Source organism: Theropithecus gelada, chromosome 12 (genome assembly GCF_003255815.1).
Source record: "Theropithecus gelada isolate Dixy chromosome 12, Tgel_1.0, whole genome shotgun sequence".
Classification (NCBI taxonomy): domain Eukaryota; kingdom Metazoa; phylum Chordata; class Mammalia; order Primates; family Cercopithecidae; genus Theropithecus; species Theropithecus gelada.
In genome coordinates this window covers 19,823,036-19,839,889 of record NC_037680.1, presented here as the reverse complement: position 1 = coordinate 19,839,889, position 16,854 = coordinate 19,823,036, and the positions used below count along the sequence as shown (strand labels likewise).

Genomic DNA, 16,854 nt, shown 5'->3' with positions numbered 1-16,854 from the left:
TATTTTAAATAATTTGAGTAACAGAAATTGACCAATTAGACTTATGTATTGATTTTAAATTTAGTATAGTTGATTACTTTGAAAGGGTTTACCTTCAACTTATTGAAAAAACTACATACTCTTCTATTTCAGCCTTCTTTTAATCGGGTGTTTTGGAAAGAATACCATGAACTAAACCTGAAATTTCTTAGGGCTCCAAAATTTGCATATGTCTCAGCTTTCAAGAATTTTCTCAGTAAAAGTGAGCAATCTATGACATGTCTGGTTACTTTGTTTTACTACCAGGCTAATTTCCTTTTCTGTTTTTAAAGTAATAATACATAATACATTTGACTTTATTCCTTTTAAACAGTAAATAATTAGAAATCCAGTACTAGTACTGTTTTGTGCTCCTATCAGTAGCCAATTTCATTGATTCAGCAATAGTGAGCACCTACTGTATGTCAAACATTATTCTACATACTAAGGATGCAACAGGAAAAAAATGGGCAAAATCCCTGCTCTCCTGGAGATTGCATCCTAGAGGAAAACCTGGGTAAGAAACAAGCTTCCCCAAAGTATACTTTGATGTCAGATAATGATAAATGCCTAGAAGAAAATCAGTTTAAGGAAAGCAGATTACAGGGTGAAAAATCTATAGCAGCTGCATTTTAGATCATATGTTCAGGAAAACGTCTCTAAGGAGTGAATTTTAGCAAATACTTGAATAAAGGAAAAAGCGAGTCTGCCCAGAAGCATGGAAAGGCAGAGGTTCAGTAAGCCCTGAGATGGAGGCATGTTGATGTGAACTAAGGAGACAAGTAAATTGCTGCTCTGTGAGCCGGCTGACAAGTAAATTTCCTCACGTTTGTGTGGAGCTTGACTTCATGTCTTCTGCTTCTTCGGTCGTATGCATGACTTGGAAGCAAGAATACAATCTTGATTCTCTCCAGATAGAGTTGGGGGCTTTAGCTTCTATCATCTTTAACACTGTTCTTCAGATCAAAATGGAAATTTCCATGAAATTTTATTATATACGCTTTTATTTTTGTTCTGCCATTATTTTCTTGTTTTTAAAAATAATTCATTGACAAATGAAAATTGTGTATATTTGAGGTATACAATGCAATGACATATGTATATCAATGCAGTGCAATGATATGTGTTTTGTATAATGGTAACCACTATCAAATTAATAAATACATCTATCACCATTCATGCTATATCTTAGATCCCCAGAACTTGTTAATCTTATAACTGCAAGTTTATACCCTTTGATTAACATCTTCTCGTTCTCCTCACCCACTGATAACCACTGTTTTAGTCTCTATGTTTATGGATTTTCCTTTTTTTTTTTTTTTTTGGAGACCAAGTCTCACTCTGTTGTTGCCAGGCTGGAGTGCAGTGGTGCGATGTCGGCTCACTGCAACCTCCGCCTCCTGGGTTCAAGTGATTCTCCTGCCTCAGCCTCCCGAGTAGCTGTGACTACAGGCACCCGCCACCATGCCCAGCTAATTCTTTGTATTTTTAGTAGAGACGGGGTTTTACCATGTTGGCCAGGATGGTCTGGAACTCCTGACCTTGTGATGTGCCCACCTCAGCCTTTCAAAGTGCTGGGATTACAGGTGTGAGCCACCGCACCCAGCCTGGATTTTACCCTTTAGTGACTAATAACAGCTATCACTTAATACATGTGTACTGTATGCCAGGCACTGTATTAAAGTGCTTTAAGTTTATTAATTCATTTAATCCACATCAGAACCTTATAAGGAGGTGCTATTATTATTCCTATTTTACAGATGGGGAAACTGAGACACAAGACAGGTTAAGAAATTTCCTTGAAAGGATATTGCTGCTAAAGGGCAGGTTTGGATTTGCTTTGGATTTTGAATGCATGCAATTCTGGATCTAGAGTATGTTTTTCCAATCTCTGTTTTTCCAATCTCTAACCTTTCTTTTCACAGTTATATTAAGGAGGTCAAATGTATGAATCTGCATTTTTTACTCCAAGCATTTTTATGTTGTTTCTTTTAGAACCACAAAGATAAGCCATCTAGTTTGGCAAGCTTTGGTCATTTTCTAAATAGTTTAGATAGCTGCACATTACATTTAGTATAGTGAAACACTTTGTTATTCATGAAGTTCTAGTCCATTCCAAAGTCAACTATTAGGAATTTATTCATTAGTTTAAAAGTATCAAATACATATGGAAATATAAGGTTGTTTTGGCAAATACTGTTTGCATTTTAGAATTTATTCCATCTATTTCAAATTCATAATAGAAATGTTCACTCACTAATAAAAATAAAAATATTTCTCTAATTTTTAATTAGTTTATGTTTATTTTACTGCCCAAATTTCCCCAGTGGTAATGCTGAAGACACCCATTTTGCCTTTTAAATATAATTATGAGTCATAATGCAAATTTTCTTACCAATTGTTATGCATTATGCCATATTATTAATAGATAGCTATCTTATATAATTTTTAAATTATATGTAATTTTTTGGTATAAAGTTCATAATAACATAAATTTTAAGAAAAAATATTATAATAGCATTACTCTAATAATGTCAGTGGCAAAAATCATTCATGGAGCTAGGTGGCTCACATCTGCAATCACAGCAATTTGGGAGGCTGAGGTAGGAGGATCACTTGAGACTAGGAGTTTGAGATCAGCCTGGGTAACAGAGTGAGACCCCGTCTCTAATAAAAAAAAAAAATTATAATTGATAAAAAACATAGAATTCTGTTTCATGGGACCATGTAAAGTGTTTCTTGGATTCTACCATAATAAATGTAGCGGTTGTGTTGTTTCCTTCTTGTCATCTGTTTTATTGAATAGCAAGATTTGGGACATAACATATATTTTAATTATACCTAATTATTTATTACACAATGATTTATTTTTTTAAATGCAATTCTTGAACTATTTAGAATAATGATAGTAATTGACTTTTTAAAATTAGAACTAAAAATGAGAGAACTAGATGAAGAACTACATGAAGAAGATTTCCTAAAAGAAAGGAGCCATTCAGTCATCTTTCTGTAACTTTCAGTAATCAGTTTTCTCACTATTATATATTCCTAATAACCTACTTTACTTTGTGAATTTAGATGTTCCATTACTAATTGCATATACAGAGGAATCGGAGATTTGTTTTATTTTAGAGTTGTTGAACAAATTTATGTTTTACAAAATATCTTCAAAAACTGAAAGCCATGAATGGATTAAGATAGTCAATTAATATGAGTGTGTATGGAATATGATGCAGCCATAATAAAGAATGAGATCATGTCCTTTGCAGTGACATGAATGGAGCTGGAGACTATTATCTTAAATGAATTAATGCAGAAACAGAAAACCAAATAGTGCATGTTCTCACTTATATTTGGGAGCTAAGCATTGAGTACATATAGATACAAAGAAGGGAACACTAGACACAGAGGCCTACTTGAGGCTATTATCTTAAATGAATTAATGCTGAAACAGAAAACCAAATAGTGGATGTTCTGACTTCTGTTTGGGAGCTAAACATTGAGTACATATGGATACAGAGGAGGGAAAAATAGACACAGAGGCCTGCTTCAGGGTGGAGAGTAGTAGGACAGTGAGAATTAAAAATCTACCTATTGGATGCTATGCTGATTACCTGGGTGACAAAATTATTTGAACACCAAACTCCTACGACATGCAATTTACCCATATAACAAACCTGCACATATACCCACTAAACCTAAAAGAAAAAAAATACTAGTGTCGTTGCTGAATATTGACAATGTAAGTTTCTTGGGACAGATATTCCGTATTTTTCTGTCATCTTCAGAGTCATGTGGGCAACCTGATCTTAATCTCTTCTAAGTGTTTCTGTTCAGTTATAATATATATGGTTATTATATATAATATACTGATTGATCAAGTGTTTTCCTTTGCCTGGCATAGCTTTGCTTTGTCATATGTGTTATTTTTTGGGTTGGGGTGAAATGAAATGTGTTGATGATTCCTCAAATGTCTGCTTGCCCTGGACATGTGAAGCTGATATAATATAATTTCTAGAAGACTTGCATATGGGCTAGCCTTTCTTGTGCTTTGAAGAATGGTGGTCATTGAGCATAATGCTAATAGCTAATACACATAAAACTTCTCGCTTCTGCTTAGAAATGTTTTGTAGTTTAAAGTTATTTGCAGAATCATTCATTCTTATGGGGATTACAAATAATCTCTGAGATGCATGAAGATACCTGTTATGGGCTGAGAGGTGTCCCTCAAAATTCATTTGTTGAAAGTCTAACCCCCAGTACCTCAGTATGTGACCGCATTAGGACACAGGGCCTTTTAAGATGTAATTAAGGTAAAATGAGGTCATGTGGGTAGGCCCTAATCAAATATAATGGGTGTTCATATAAGAAGAGGAGATTAGTACACAGGAAAAAATGCAGAGAGGAAAGATTGTATGAAGATAAAGGAAGAAGATGGCCATCTATAGGCCAAAGATCAAGGCCTCAGAATGTTGGCTTAATCCTGCCACACCTGCCAACACCTTGATCTCAAACTTGTAGCTTCCAGAACGTGGAGAATAAATTTCTTTTTTTCTTTTTCCATAGGTTTTGGGGGTATAGGTGGTGTTTGGTTACATGAATAAGTTCTTTACTGGTGATTTGTGAGAGTTTGGTGCACCCATCACCCAAACAGTATACACTGAACCCTATTTGCAGTCTTTTATCCCTCGCCCCTGTCCCATCCTTCCCCTCAAGTCCTCAAAGTCCACTGTATCATTCTTATGCCTTTGCATCCTCATAGTTTAGCTCCCACATATCAGTGAGAGCAAATAATGTTTGTTTTTTCAATCCTGAGTTACTTCACTTAGAATAATAGTCTCCAATCTCATCCAGGTCACTGTGAATGCTGTTAACTCATTCCTTTTTACGGCTGAGTAGTATTCCATCATACACATATACCGCAGTTTCTTTACTCATCGATTGATGGGCATTTGTGTTGGTTCCATGATTTTGCAATTGCAAGTTGTACTGCTATAAACATCAGTGTGATCTCTTTTTATAATGACTTTTTTCCTCTAGATAGATACCCAGGAATGGGTTTGCTGGATCAAATTGTAGTTCTACTTAGTTTTTTAAGGAATCTCCACACTTTTTTCCATAGTGGCTGTACCAGTTTATGTTCCCACTAGCAGTGTAGAAGTGTTCCCTGATCACCGCATCCACACCAACATCTACTGTTTTTTGATTTTTTGTATGTAACTACTCCTGAAGGAGAAAGGTGGTATCACATGGTGGTTTTGATTTGCATTTCCCTGATCATTAGTGATGTCGAGAATTTTTCATATGTTTGTTGACCATTTGTATATCTTCTTTTGAGAATTGTCCATTCATGTCTTTAGCCCACTTTTTGGTGGAATTGTTTTTTTCTTGCTGATTTGTTTGGGTTCATTGAAGATTCTGGATATCAGTCCTTTGTCAGATGTATAGATTGTGAAGATTTTCTGAGAATGGGGAGAATACATTTCTATTGTTTAAACTATCCAATCAGTGGTATTTTTTATGGCAGTCCTAGCACATTAATACAATATCCAAATGTATTATCTAACAAATAATTACTATTATTCATTTGTTCTATTGTAGATATTTGATGAACATTATAAGAATCTCAATATGTGGTATTATTTGTTTAAGATGAAATGTGTAAGTTTAATCTCATGTACTTTTTTTTTTTTTTTTTGAGATAGAGTCTCGCTCTGTCGCCCAGGCTGGAGTGCAGCGGCCGGATCTCAGCTCACTGCAAGCTCCGCCTCCCAGGTTTACGCCATTCTCCTGCCTCAGCCTCCTGAGTAGCTGGGACTACAGGCGCCTGCCACCTCGCCCGGCTAGTTTTTTTTTTTTTTTTTTTTTTGTATTTTTTTTAGTAGAGATGGGGTTTCACCATGTTAGCCAGGATGGTCTCGATCTCCTGACCTCGTGATCTGCCCGTCTCGGCCTCCCAAAGTGCTGGGATTACAGGCTTGAGCCACCCTCCCCGGCCAATCTCATGTGCTGTTAAAATCTCAAGTACCAGGGAGGTAGACTGAAATGGAAACTCTCCTTTCTATGTACAACTTCTGAATTTCTTATGCTACAGAATCTACTCTTTATCTTTGTTTCAGCTTTTGGTACTCTGATTCCATCTATTTCTGTTTCATGGTACCTATTCTGTCTTTTTTTTTTTTTTTTTTGCCCCTTTGCTGGGTTCATATTCTTCAGCCAGTTATTTCAGTAATTAACTCTAAATCTTTACAGTTGTTGCTCTTCTGGCATCCCTGCTTTGCAATTCCCCAAATCTCTGTAAAGGCTACAACCTTCTTTCCACATCCTCACCCATATGGTGGCTCACATGTCTCTATCTCTTTCTCAAAAGATACCTTTAAAGCTTAGTTTATTGAGATTACTAAGCCAGTGTAACAAACTCAAATGATTATATTACGGGACTTAGAGAAGTCTCATGTATGAATAAAGTAGTTATGGAGGCAGGGAAGCTTAATGGGGAATGTGGCAGACCATATTGCACATGCCTCATTTTATACAGATGTGACTTAACTACGCCTCACTGATATGATGCAACGTCGGTGACCCTGTATTGCTGGTTCTATTTATTTTATCTTTTCTAAGAGGAGCAAGTGCTATTATAAAATAGCCAACTATAATCTAAATAAAGCATAATTATTTTCTGACCATTTTGAGTGATTTGATGTAGGCAATTAGTCAGGAGCTTCTATACTTGGCCTCATCCACATTTCTAAATATTCATATCTTAGACATGTATGAGGTTGGTTGGGGAGAGTGTCTGTGAGTAAAGATGGTGATAGAGACATGAGATTAGGAGTTGTGATGGACTGTGATGCACACTAACACCTGTGGAGGAGAAAGGGAAGGAAATTTTAGCAGAGCAGTTCTAACAAATTTTTGTCAAGGCTGGTCAGGAGTCCTTAAGCCAAAGTTGCCATTCAAAGGAGTTCTGCATTTTTCAGGAATGGATCTGCCTCAGTATTTATACCACACTCAGTCTTTGGCGGGGGACAATGTGGGAGCTGAGGCCTTAGTGTGAATGAGATGGTAGATTTAGTCAGTTATGCTCTCCCCATTCAGAAATTTGGGAATTGCATGTTATTGGCTGACACAGACCATCCCATGTGCCACACAGATCTGTCTCTTCACAGGTTTGAGAAATAGCTCCTCCATAGTTCCTGTAGGCCTCTTCCCTGCCCTCATCCCACCTGCCATCTGGGGAAATTTAGAGAAGGGAGGTTAATGAAACTACTTACAAATGTTATAGTTGTAATTGATCTCAGGCCACGGTGGATACAGGGTCATCATCCATGCTAGTATGGTGACACCCCTTTTCACCTGCTGATCCCTAGATACAAGAAGTTCAAAGTGGCTTGGCAGGAGCTGCAGCTTGTGGTTCGGAGTATCTTGCTGTGGCTCTTAGGCAAAAGTGCACCTTCTCTCTTTGGTAAGAAGGAGCTCCAACTCTACTGATCTCTGGGTTTCAGGGAAAGGAAGCACAAAATTATCCAGTGCATCATTGAGAAAGATAGAAAGTGAGGCCTCTGTTTTCATCTCTGCATTGGAAAAAGTGCATGCATCAGACTAATGGCTGCATACTATATACCTGAGGCCTTATTAATCTGCTCTAGCCTGAGACCTCATCTGGTGTAGCAGCTGCCACCAGGGCTATTACTTGATTAAGCCTGTGGAAGCCTACAATAATTCTCCAGCGTTCATCTAGTTTTCGCAGGGACCAGACTGGCAAATTAAACAGAGATGTAATAGGAACCACTACTCCTGAATCCTGTCTTTCATGGTGACACTAATCTCCTCTATCCACCCCCATCCTCCTTGAGATGAGTTTGTCGTTTTTACTCTCTTAACCATCTGGGTTGAATAGTGGTGGTGGTGGGGATAATTTTAGGGATGTCCTCTTGGCCTTTCCACTGTGATCACTCTTACTTCAGAGGCAATAAACTAGTGTTGGTGTTCACCCAAATGCCAGGTTTGTCCATTTCAATTAGACACACTGGGACTAAGAAAGTGATTCCTACTGGATCTATGGATCTAGTGGGCCCACAAAGAGCCAGAATGTAACTGGGGCCCATTTATCACCTAGCTTTTGTAGCACATTCCCATCTCCCTGTAATCTAGGGGTCAATGATGATGCTTTACACCTTGGGTCATCAACATTTACTCAGACGCCCTGACCAGTAACCTCAACATATCAAAACAGTTACCTTTCTCCAGTACTGAGTGACCCAAGTAAATGGTCACACGTCCTTTTGGTGAAAGATCTGGGAGGATCAACACAATTATGTAATTGCCACAGTGTTGCAGGCTCCCTAGGGCCTTGGCTACTTCTTCAGTTGCTGGGTTCTGGAACTAAAAATTGGTTTAGGTCTGAGATCTGTGCAAGGGATCATAAATTTTTATTGAGGCAACAAGCCTCTGGCTTATTCTCTTTCCTTGTATGTTTTTTTTTTTTTGCAGTGGGGAGAGAGGTGGAAGGTGGCTGTTGTAGATGTTAAACAGCACTCTTGTTTGGCTGCCAATCTTTGTTTTTTCTTTTTTTTTTTTTTTGAGACAAAGTCTTGCTCTGTCGCCCAGGCTGGAGTGCAGTGGCGCGATCTCCACTCACTGCAAGCTCCGCTTCCCGGGTTCACACCATTCTCCTACCTCAGCCTCCCGTGTAGCTGGGACTACAGGCACCCACCACCGTGCCCGGCTAACTTTTTTAAATGTATTTTTAGTAGAGACAGGGTTTCACCGTGTTAGCCAGGATGGTCTCGATCTCCTGACCTCGTGATCCACCCATCTTGGCCTCCTAAAGTGCTGGGATTACAGGCGTGAGCCACCGTGCCCGGCCAGCCAATCTATTTTTGACCTTAACAATGCTCTATGAACCAGCTCCACAATTCCTTCAGGTCAAGCCTCCCTCCATGTTCCTTCAACTTTGCCAGTCAAGGTAGTTATGGCCTTTTGGTTTCTGGCAGGTAAGCACAACAATCTGACCTCTCTTATTTCAGGCAGTAGGGGGTGAGAAGGGCTCAAAACAATGGATATTATTGAGCCAAGCTTTGGGACTGCCCCTCTTACTGTAATAGATTACCTGATGAGTAGAGTCACAGCTGAACTTCTTAGTGATGCTGATTCCCCTACTGCAGCTACAGTACTATCAGCCCTAGTGAATGGAATGCCCCCTGAAGCTTCCCATGGAACATAATACTTTGGTGGGTTTTCTTTTCTTACATATCTATTTCTATATCTCTACTTCCTTCCTTCATCTTCTCTATTCTTTATTTTACTATCTATCAGGGAAGATCAGATATTTCTACATGCAGAAAGGCATAGTTTCTCCATGTGTTTAAGAGCCTGTCTAGCAGAGATGATGCCCCACAGCCCGGGGCCCTTGCTAGAGTGTTAATTCCCATACACCGAGAATGTGCCTCAGGAACTTTGGTTTATCCAGTCTTATATTCTAGCCTGCTTTGATCAAGTACCCTTAAAATTCAATTGCAGGGATTTTCCCCTGGTCCTTTCTGGTTGTGCAGGTATTTCTCACAGCTGTGTTGGTATATAATCTCTTTCTTCCCTTTTGAGGCTCAGTAATTCTCCAGGTGATTTATACTGGGATTTAACCATAGTTATCAGCCAAGCAGCCAGGACAGAAAGTGAGTGCATGTCCTAAAGAGAAACCTGTTGCCTTGCAGATGAGGTATTTCTGCAATATCTACCAGCACAAGGGAAGTACTAGCATAGGGAGGACTGTGCCACCTCTGCAACTCTACGAGTCCAAGGGGTGTTTCAGGAGCCAGCCCCCTCAGAAACATGTATCTAGATATCCTTATCCCATCTTTCAGGTTCCCAGGTTTTCCAACCAGGTCCCTGGTTGTAGCATTGCCGATCTGCCTTTGCTGAGCATTTAAACCTCTCTGGAGCTCAATTAGAGCTTCTGTTTGCTCTGCTCAGCTGTGTCCATTTTTCCACTGTGGGAGTTAAGAGCCTCTTTGTAATCTACCAAATCTGGCTCTCACATTTAGTCTTAACTGCTTATTAACAGCTGTCAGTTTTTAAATTATCTGTCTGTAGTGTGTCATTACAATGTAGCAGTAATCAGCCCACTCTGCTGTCTTTATAAGCATTGTTTCCTCTATCTTTTTCAAAGGCATGACTCACTGCACCTGCAAGGATGTTTCCCCTTAGCAACTTCCTTGTCACTTCTCATGAAATCTTTAGCAATTTCACATCGTGTGCATGGGCCAGTCATTGCCCTACATGCTACTCAGAACTGTGTCCTCTTTGACACCTGCTCGGGGATAAGGAAGCCAAACCTAAAACCCTGTCTTACTGTTCATTTTCTCGGCCCACCCCTGCCATCCTTTGTGCTAGTTTGGTTTTTTGGGCAACAGAGTCAAGACAGGATTAGATATGTAAGATTGTTATTGAGAAATACACCTGTGAGAGAAAATGAAGCGAGTTGTCTGTGAGGCAGATCTGAGCTGTATGAAAGATACAGGGGAGGAAGTCAGGTCAGACAGGAAAAGTCTCAGGCTATGGTGCAGTTTCAAGAAAGTTGCAGTAAGGCTAGTGGAGAGTCATTGTCACCTGTCAAGCCGATGTGGTCTGTCAGAGGAGCTCCACATGTTGCAGGAATGGGCCTCCGTTAGTATCTCTGCTCCACACAGTCGTTAGCTGAGAGCAGCCTTAGCACAAATGTGAGGATAGATTCAGAACACAGAAGCTGGAACCATCTGTCAAATATTTACCCTAAAATTAGAGATCATAGAGGCTAATATTCAGTACTAAGGGCTGTTCTGGGACATTGGGCTTTTACTGCTAAAATCAGGAGAATCCTGGGCAAACTGGGATTGTTGCTCATTCTAGCCGTGACTGTTTTATCATCATAATCACAATCACCATTGAATACAATCCTAAATTTCTTAGTACTAAAAGTCATTGTCTCATAACTAACTAGATATTTTACACAAATCAATTCATCCCTCCAACCTGGTTTCTGACTCTTCTCTGTCATTCTCCTCATATTCTAATGAACAGCATATTCCCTTGTGCCACATTCTGAGAGTTTCTTCCAACTCTAGTCCCCAGATTGATGTAGCCTTTACCTTTTCTAGATTCTCATTCCAATTTCTGCATATTTCCTAAGGGAACTTTCTAATTTACAGTTATTCATGTGCATTTCTTCTTACCTTTCTGAATTTCATTTTCCTGGAGAGAAAGATTCAAGTCTGATTTATATTTGTGTATGCACTATGATAGGAAAGGTTCCTTCACAGTAGCAAATACTCGGTAAGAGTCTGTTTTCAATTTATCTATCCATTGGATTGTCACTAAACTTTTTTTTTTTTTTTTTTTTTTTACCACATACTATGGTTACTCATCCTATGAGATATTTTCTATATTGTAATTTCATTGAGATTAAGCAGGCATATTCCCAGGGCCTGCACCCAAAAGGCACAATATATTTTAGGATGATACCAGATAATCTACTTACAATTTACCATCGGTGATTTGATTAGTAATGTTAATTAAATTCTTCTTACAGCAAATGTTGGTATATTTTATTCTTTTATATTGAGATATAATTTATCCATAGTAGAGTGTTCAGATAGTAGTTTGCCTTTCATTCAGTTTTGATGAGTAAAGAACAATAAATGGACTATTTCTGTCACTTTAGAATGTTTCCTCCTGTTCCTGGCCACCTATCCTCAGAAGTGATCACCAATCTTATTTTTATCACCATTGGTTAGTTTTGCCTATTCTGCAATTTTATATAAATGGAATTACATGATATGCATTCATTTGTGCCTGGTTTCTTTCACATCACATAGTATTTTTGACATCCATCATGTTTTTGCATATATTAGTAGGCTGCTCCTTTGTGGCATTGAGTAATATCCATTTTGTGAGTATACCAGTTTGTATATCTATTTCTGCAATGATAGATGTTCGTTTTTGTTCTAGTTTTTGGCTCTTATGAATGATACCTTGGCCTTTCTTATACACAACTTTCTGTGGACATAGTTTTCACTATTTAGCTTTAAGATCTAATAATCAATTTTCATACAAATGGAGCACTTATACATCTCTGGGACAAAAAACAATGGGAATAAAATAGGGCATATATTATAAGATTTATGTGGTCACACTCTCCCTCATGTGTGTTTTAAAGAAAGTGTTATTCATACCATACATTGACTAAATTTATGTTGGAGGGAAGATTGCAGGTCCACTCAGTCACTGACAAGATTTCCTGAAGCACTCGAGATTCCTTTTGAGTTTCCTTTTGTAGACTCCTATCCAATTATCTACTAGTCTGTCACTGTTTTTCTTTTAAGATCTAAGAGGCTTATAGCTCAAGGTAATATAGCAGGAGGAAAGGATACACACAGACACACATACATGCACACAAGTGCACACAGAGAGAATTGTTATATCTCTACTTTGATAACTGAAAATATTTCAAGATAGCTATTTCAGAACAAGTCTTTGTCCTTGATCTGCCCTTTTTAAGATGTTCTATCACAAACTTTCTAAAAATATTTTACTGGTATTCTCACTGAATCAAAATGTCTTAAGGAATCTTGTTTTCCTTTTATCTCTCTAGGATGCATAAAAATAAAACCAAAACCCTGAGCCTTTCTTTTTAACAATTAAATTATATGTCTCTTCATTTACCTGATAATGCCAGCTGATATGGGGCCCTTCAGTTTTTTTTTTTTTTTTTCATTTCATCCTAGTTAGTTTTCTAATCTAATATAATCTTTAACTTTTGGTCAGCATGAGCATGGTTTAATTGAGGTGAAAAACATCCTTTGCTTGAACTGATTCAACACTTCTTATATTTTCAGTAACCCTGTTCCTGATTCTGCTGAGACCAAGAATATTATTAATTCAAATATATATTATCCAAAACCTATCTCAAGTGAATACTTTTTTCCTTCAAGATTTTTTTAAAGCCTATTTCTGCGCTCCTAACATAGAAACATTGTAAGTGAAACATTGTGCAGTTTGGGTAAGGTATTTGCTGAAATTGGAGTTTTTTAATTTTCTGCATGCGTAGGATATTAAGAGTGCCATCCAAGTAAAAAAAAAAAATCAAAGATTAGACATACCTTTTAGATATATTTTACTACCATAAAAGTTTCAGAATTTGATTGCAATGATAATTAAAATGGGGACTTCCTTTCAATCTGGTGGAGCACTTTTTAAACACTTTACCATGGAAACTTTGAAAGATTAAAAAAAAAAAAAAAAAGTAGAGAGAAGAGAATAATGAACCCCTCCCATGTACCCATCACCAGCTTCAATTCATGACCAGATTGTTTCATCTAATTTAAACAAACCCCAGACATCACATAATTTCATTATTGAGTTATTCTAAACAATATGAGACAATACTATATTTTCTGGTGTATGGCTTGCCAAACACTTTTGTAATTTTAAGTATTTGGAGTTACAAAATTGCTTTGCTTTGACCCTTGAGTTTAAACTCCATGGAATCCTATTTTGGTCATTTAACTTACACTTGGTATGTAATTAAATTCATTATAAAATGATACTATAATGATGGCCTTCCACATGATTTTAATATTTTACCATAGGAGAAAATATAGAGTTTAATAAATGCTTATTGCTTTTTTTTTTTTTTTTAGACGGAGTCTCTCTCTGTTGCCAGGCTGGAGTGCAGTGGCACGGTCTCAGCTTCCTGCAAGCTCCGCCTCCTGGGTTCAGGTGATTCTCCTGCCTCAGCCTCCTGAGTAGCTAGGACTACAGGCATGGGCCACCATGTCCAGTTAATTTTTGTATTTTTAGTAGAGACAGGGTTTTACCATATTGACCAGGATGGTCTTGATCTCTTGACCTCTTGATCCTCCCACCTTGGCCTCCCAAAATTGCTTATTTAACTGATTCAATAATCTTCAAAATATTATTACCTTATTAAATTACTTATATTCTTTCTCTTTTTATCTTATTCTTATTTTACTCTTCTTTGCTCTAGATGATACTATGCTAATAACTGTTATACTATTCGCTTGATTCTATTCCTATTATTGCTTATTGGATATCCAGCAATGTCTTGCTGGAGGAAGACATTGTGAGTCTGAGATGAATGGGAACAGTCTCAGTCAACTGGAAAGGCAGATGCGTAAAAAGTGAGCTGTGCAACCTGTGTGTTAAGTATAACTATAGAGAGAAGCACAGGTTATTAGAGGAGCAACAAGAAAGACAATGACTTAGACTGTGGTAGTCAGTAAGGTTTCCTGGCAGAGGAAGAATATGAGTCTTAATGTCTGAGTATTAGTTTCCTATGAAAGATAAGGAAATGCAGAGGAAATGGCAGGAGAAAAGGTAAGGAGGTGAAAAATGACATGTTGTGTGTGTACTCAGGGAGTTGGGGCAGCTACAAACAGGCTAGTGCTGCTGAGTCAAGACAGAGGCAGGAAAGCGTGTGAGATAATACCAGAAAAGCACTTATGGTCTAAATCAGTCACTTCCAAGAGGGGAGCAAGGCACACACTCTGGGAACTGAATAACATAATTGAGGCTAGGCACGGTGGCTCACACTCGTAATCTCAGCACTTTGGGAGGCTGAGGCTGGTGGATCACGAGGTCAGGAGTTTGAGACCAGCCTGGCCAACACAGTGAAACTCTGTCTCTACTAAAAATACAAAAATTAACTGGGCACGTGGTGGGTGCCTGTAATCCCAGGTACTTAGGAGGCTGAGGCAGGAGAATCGCTTAAACCTGGGAGGTAGAGGTTGCAGTGAACCAAGATCTTGCCACTGCACTTCAGCCTGGGAGACCGAGCTAGACTCTATCTCAAACAAACAAACAAACAAAAAACATTGAATATGGGGAAGAAAGTATTATAACTGTTTATATTTAATTTTATACTTTATGTTTTAAAAATGATATTTTTGTTCATGTCTCTATATGTGTACATGTATAATGGATTAAAAATAGATATCAAGAGTGAGTGATCAAAGTATTTTAGTCATCAAAAATGTTTGTATGCTATTGAAGTGGATTGCCTTGTATGATTTACTAAAGAACCTGAGCTTCATTAAAAGCTCATGAGGTACCTAAGGACATAAAGAATGTTAAGCAAAAGATCTGATTTGCATCTTAGCTATAATATCCTGATAGTTGTTAGAGTGTATTTGAGAAAAATAAAATTAAAGGAAGACGACCATTTAGGAGGCTTTTGCAATCATTCAAAACAGAGATGGTGAGAACCTGGATGAAACTGTAGTGGTATATGTAGATTTCAAATAGAAATAAATGAAAGAGTTAAAACACAGAGGACTTGCTGATTGATTGGATGTGGTTGTTAGGTGAATAAGGACAAAGAAGGAATCAAGGATAGCTCTCAGGTCTTTAGTTTGCATGAAGGGGAGTATGTTCCTCCCATCAATTGAGAGCAAGCACAGGTAAATGAGAAGACTGAAGGCAGCTCTGACAGGTTCATTCAGTGACATGTTGAATCTGAACTTTTTTATTGTAATAATGTAGTCATGCGTGATCATTCATTCATCTAGCTTCTGTATATGTATATCTGAAATGTTGCACTGTCTTCTCAGTAGCTAACTATGAAGAGAATATGAAGCTTTTTATCAGTGTACTCTCAATACAGGTTGAGGAGCAACTACAACTTACTATAAAATGATAAGTAACATGAATTGCTACCAAATACAAGAGGGTGACTGAGTCTTTGGGAAGATTGAAGGAAGCTGCTTGGTCACTTGTGTGTCTCCTTTACTACACATGGTCTTCAATAAAAAGTATTGATTTGCACTAAAACAATTTTTTAAAGCAGAAATTCATTCGTAAGAAGAATCACTGTGTATTTTTTTTCCTGAAAGTCCAAGCATAGCACATTTATATATTGTAGTTTATTATAATAGCTGTGATTCAATAACAGTAAAGTCATGTTGGGAAATAATTGTATTATAAGACTCATATATCTATGTGTCACCTGTGAATTTGGCTAGCCCCTTATACAGTAAGCATAGGCAATTTCAAGTAATTTTTAGAGCAAATTATCTGTGATGGTAGTAACTGTTAACAGTAAACTTAACTTCACCTTTCTAAAAATATGGGATGCCTTTGTGCATCCAAATCAACGTTAACTTTTAGTTTAAGAAATCACAAATGATGATGTTGAAACATTCCTGATTATTTTTAAGGAATTTTCTATTTCTGAGTTTATTTCTTTGGGTGAGGTTAATTAAAATTAGATTTTTCTCTTTTTTTGCAAAGAAAACACCAACATATTTTCTCTTCAATTTTAAATGCATAAAGACAATATTATGTTAAACTAAACCTAATTAAAACTTCAAAAGTATATGAAATTGCTACATTTATTAGTATCTGTATATCTTATTTTGTTTTATCATATACTTTGTATTTTAGTTTATGATAGTTGATACTTTATTATGCTTATTAAATACTAGGCATTAAGAGCTTTAATACAGATGGATTCATTTAATCTTTACAATTTATTACTTCCATTTCGTTCACATATTCGGACACTGAACAGAAAGGTTAAGTAGCTTGTCCATATCACAGAGCTACTATGTAGCAGGGCTGAACTCAATGTCTAAACCTTTAATCATTATGCTACATTCCTCTATTCGTTACACCTCTTAAGTAAGTTACTTTTTTCACCAGGGCTGATGATGGAAAAAAAAATTCAAACATATTTGTTGAGAAAGCCTCTATTTTTAAAGTATATATTTCTTCTTTGTCTGATTTACTAATTTGAGGCATAGTTTAGAAACCGAACATTTGAGGAAAAAGATTTCTGCCTTT

General features: G+C 37.4%; 1 protein-coding gene across 1 annotated transcript in view; it reads left to right on the top strand.

The window, feature by feature from the left end:
- LRP1B (LDL receptor related protein 1B) overlaps positions 1-16,854 on the top strand; it is a 1,963,100-nt gene that overhangs the window by 1,424,134 nt on the left and 522,112 nt on the right. The gene's annotated exons all lie outside the window — the stretch shown is intronic.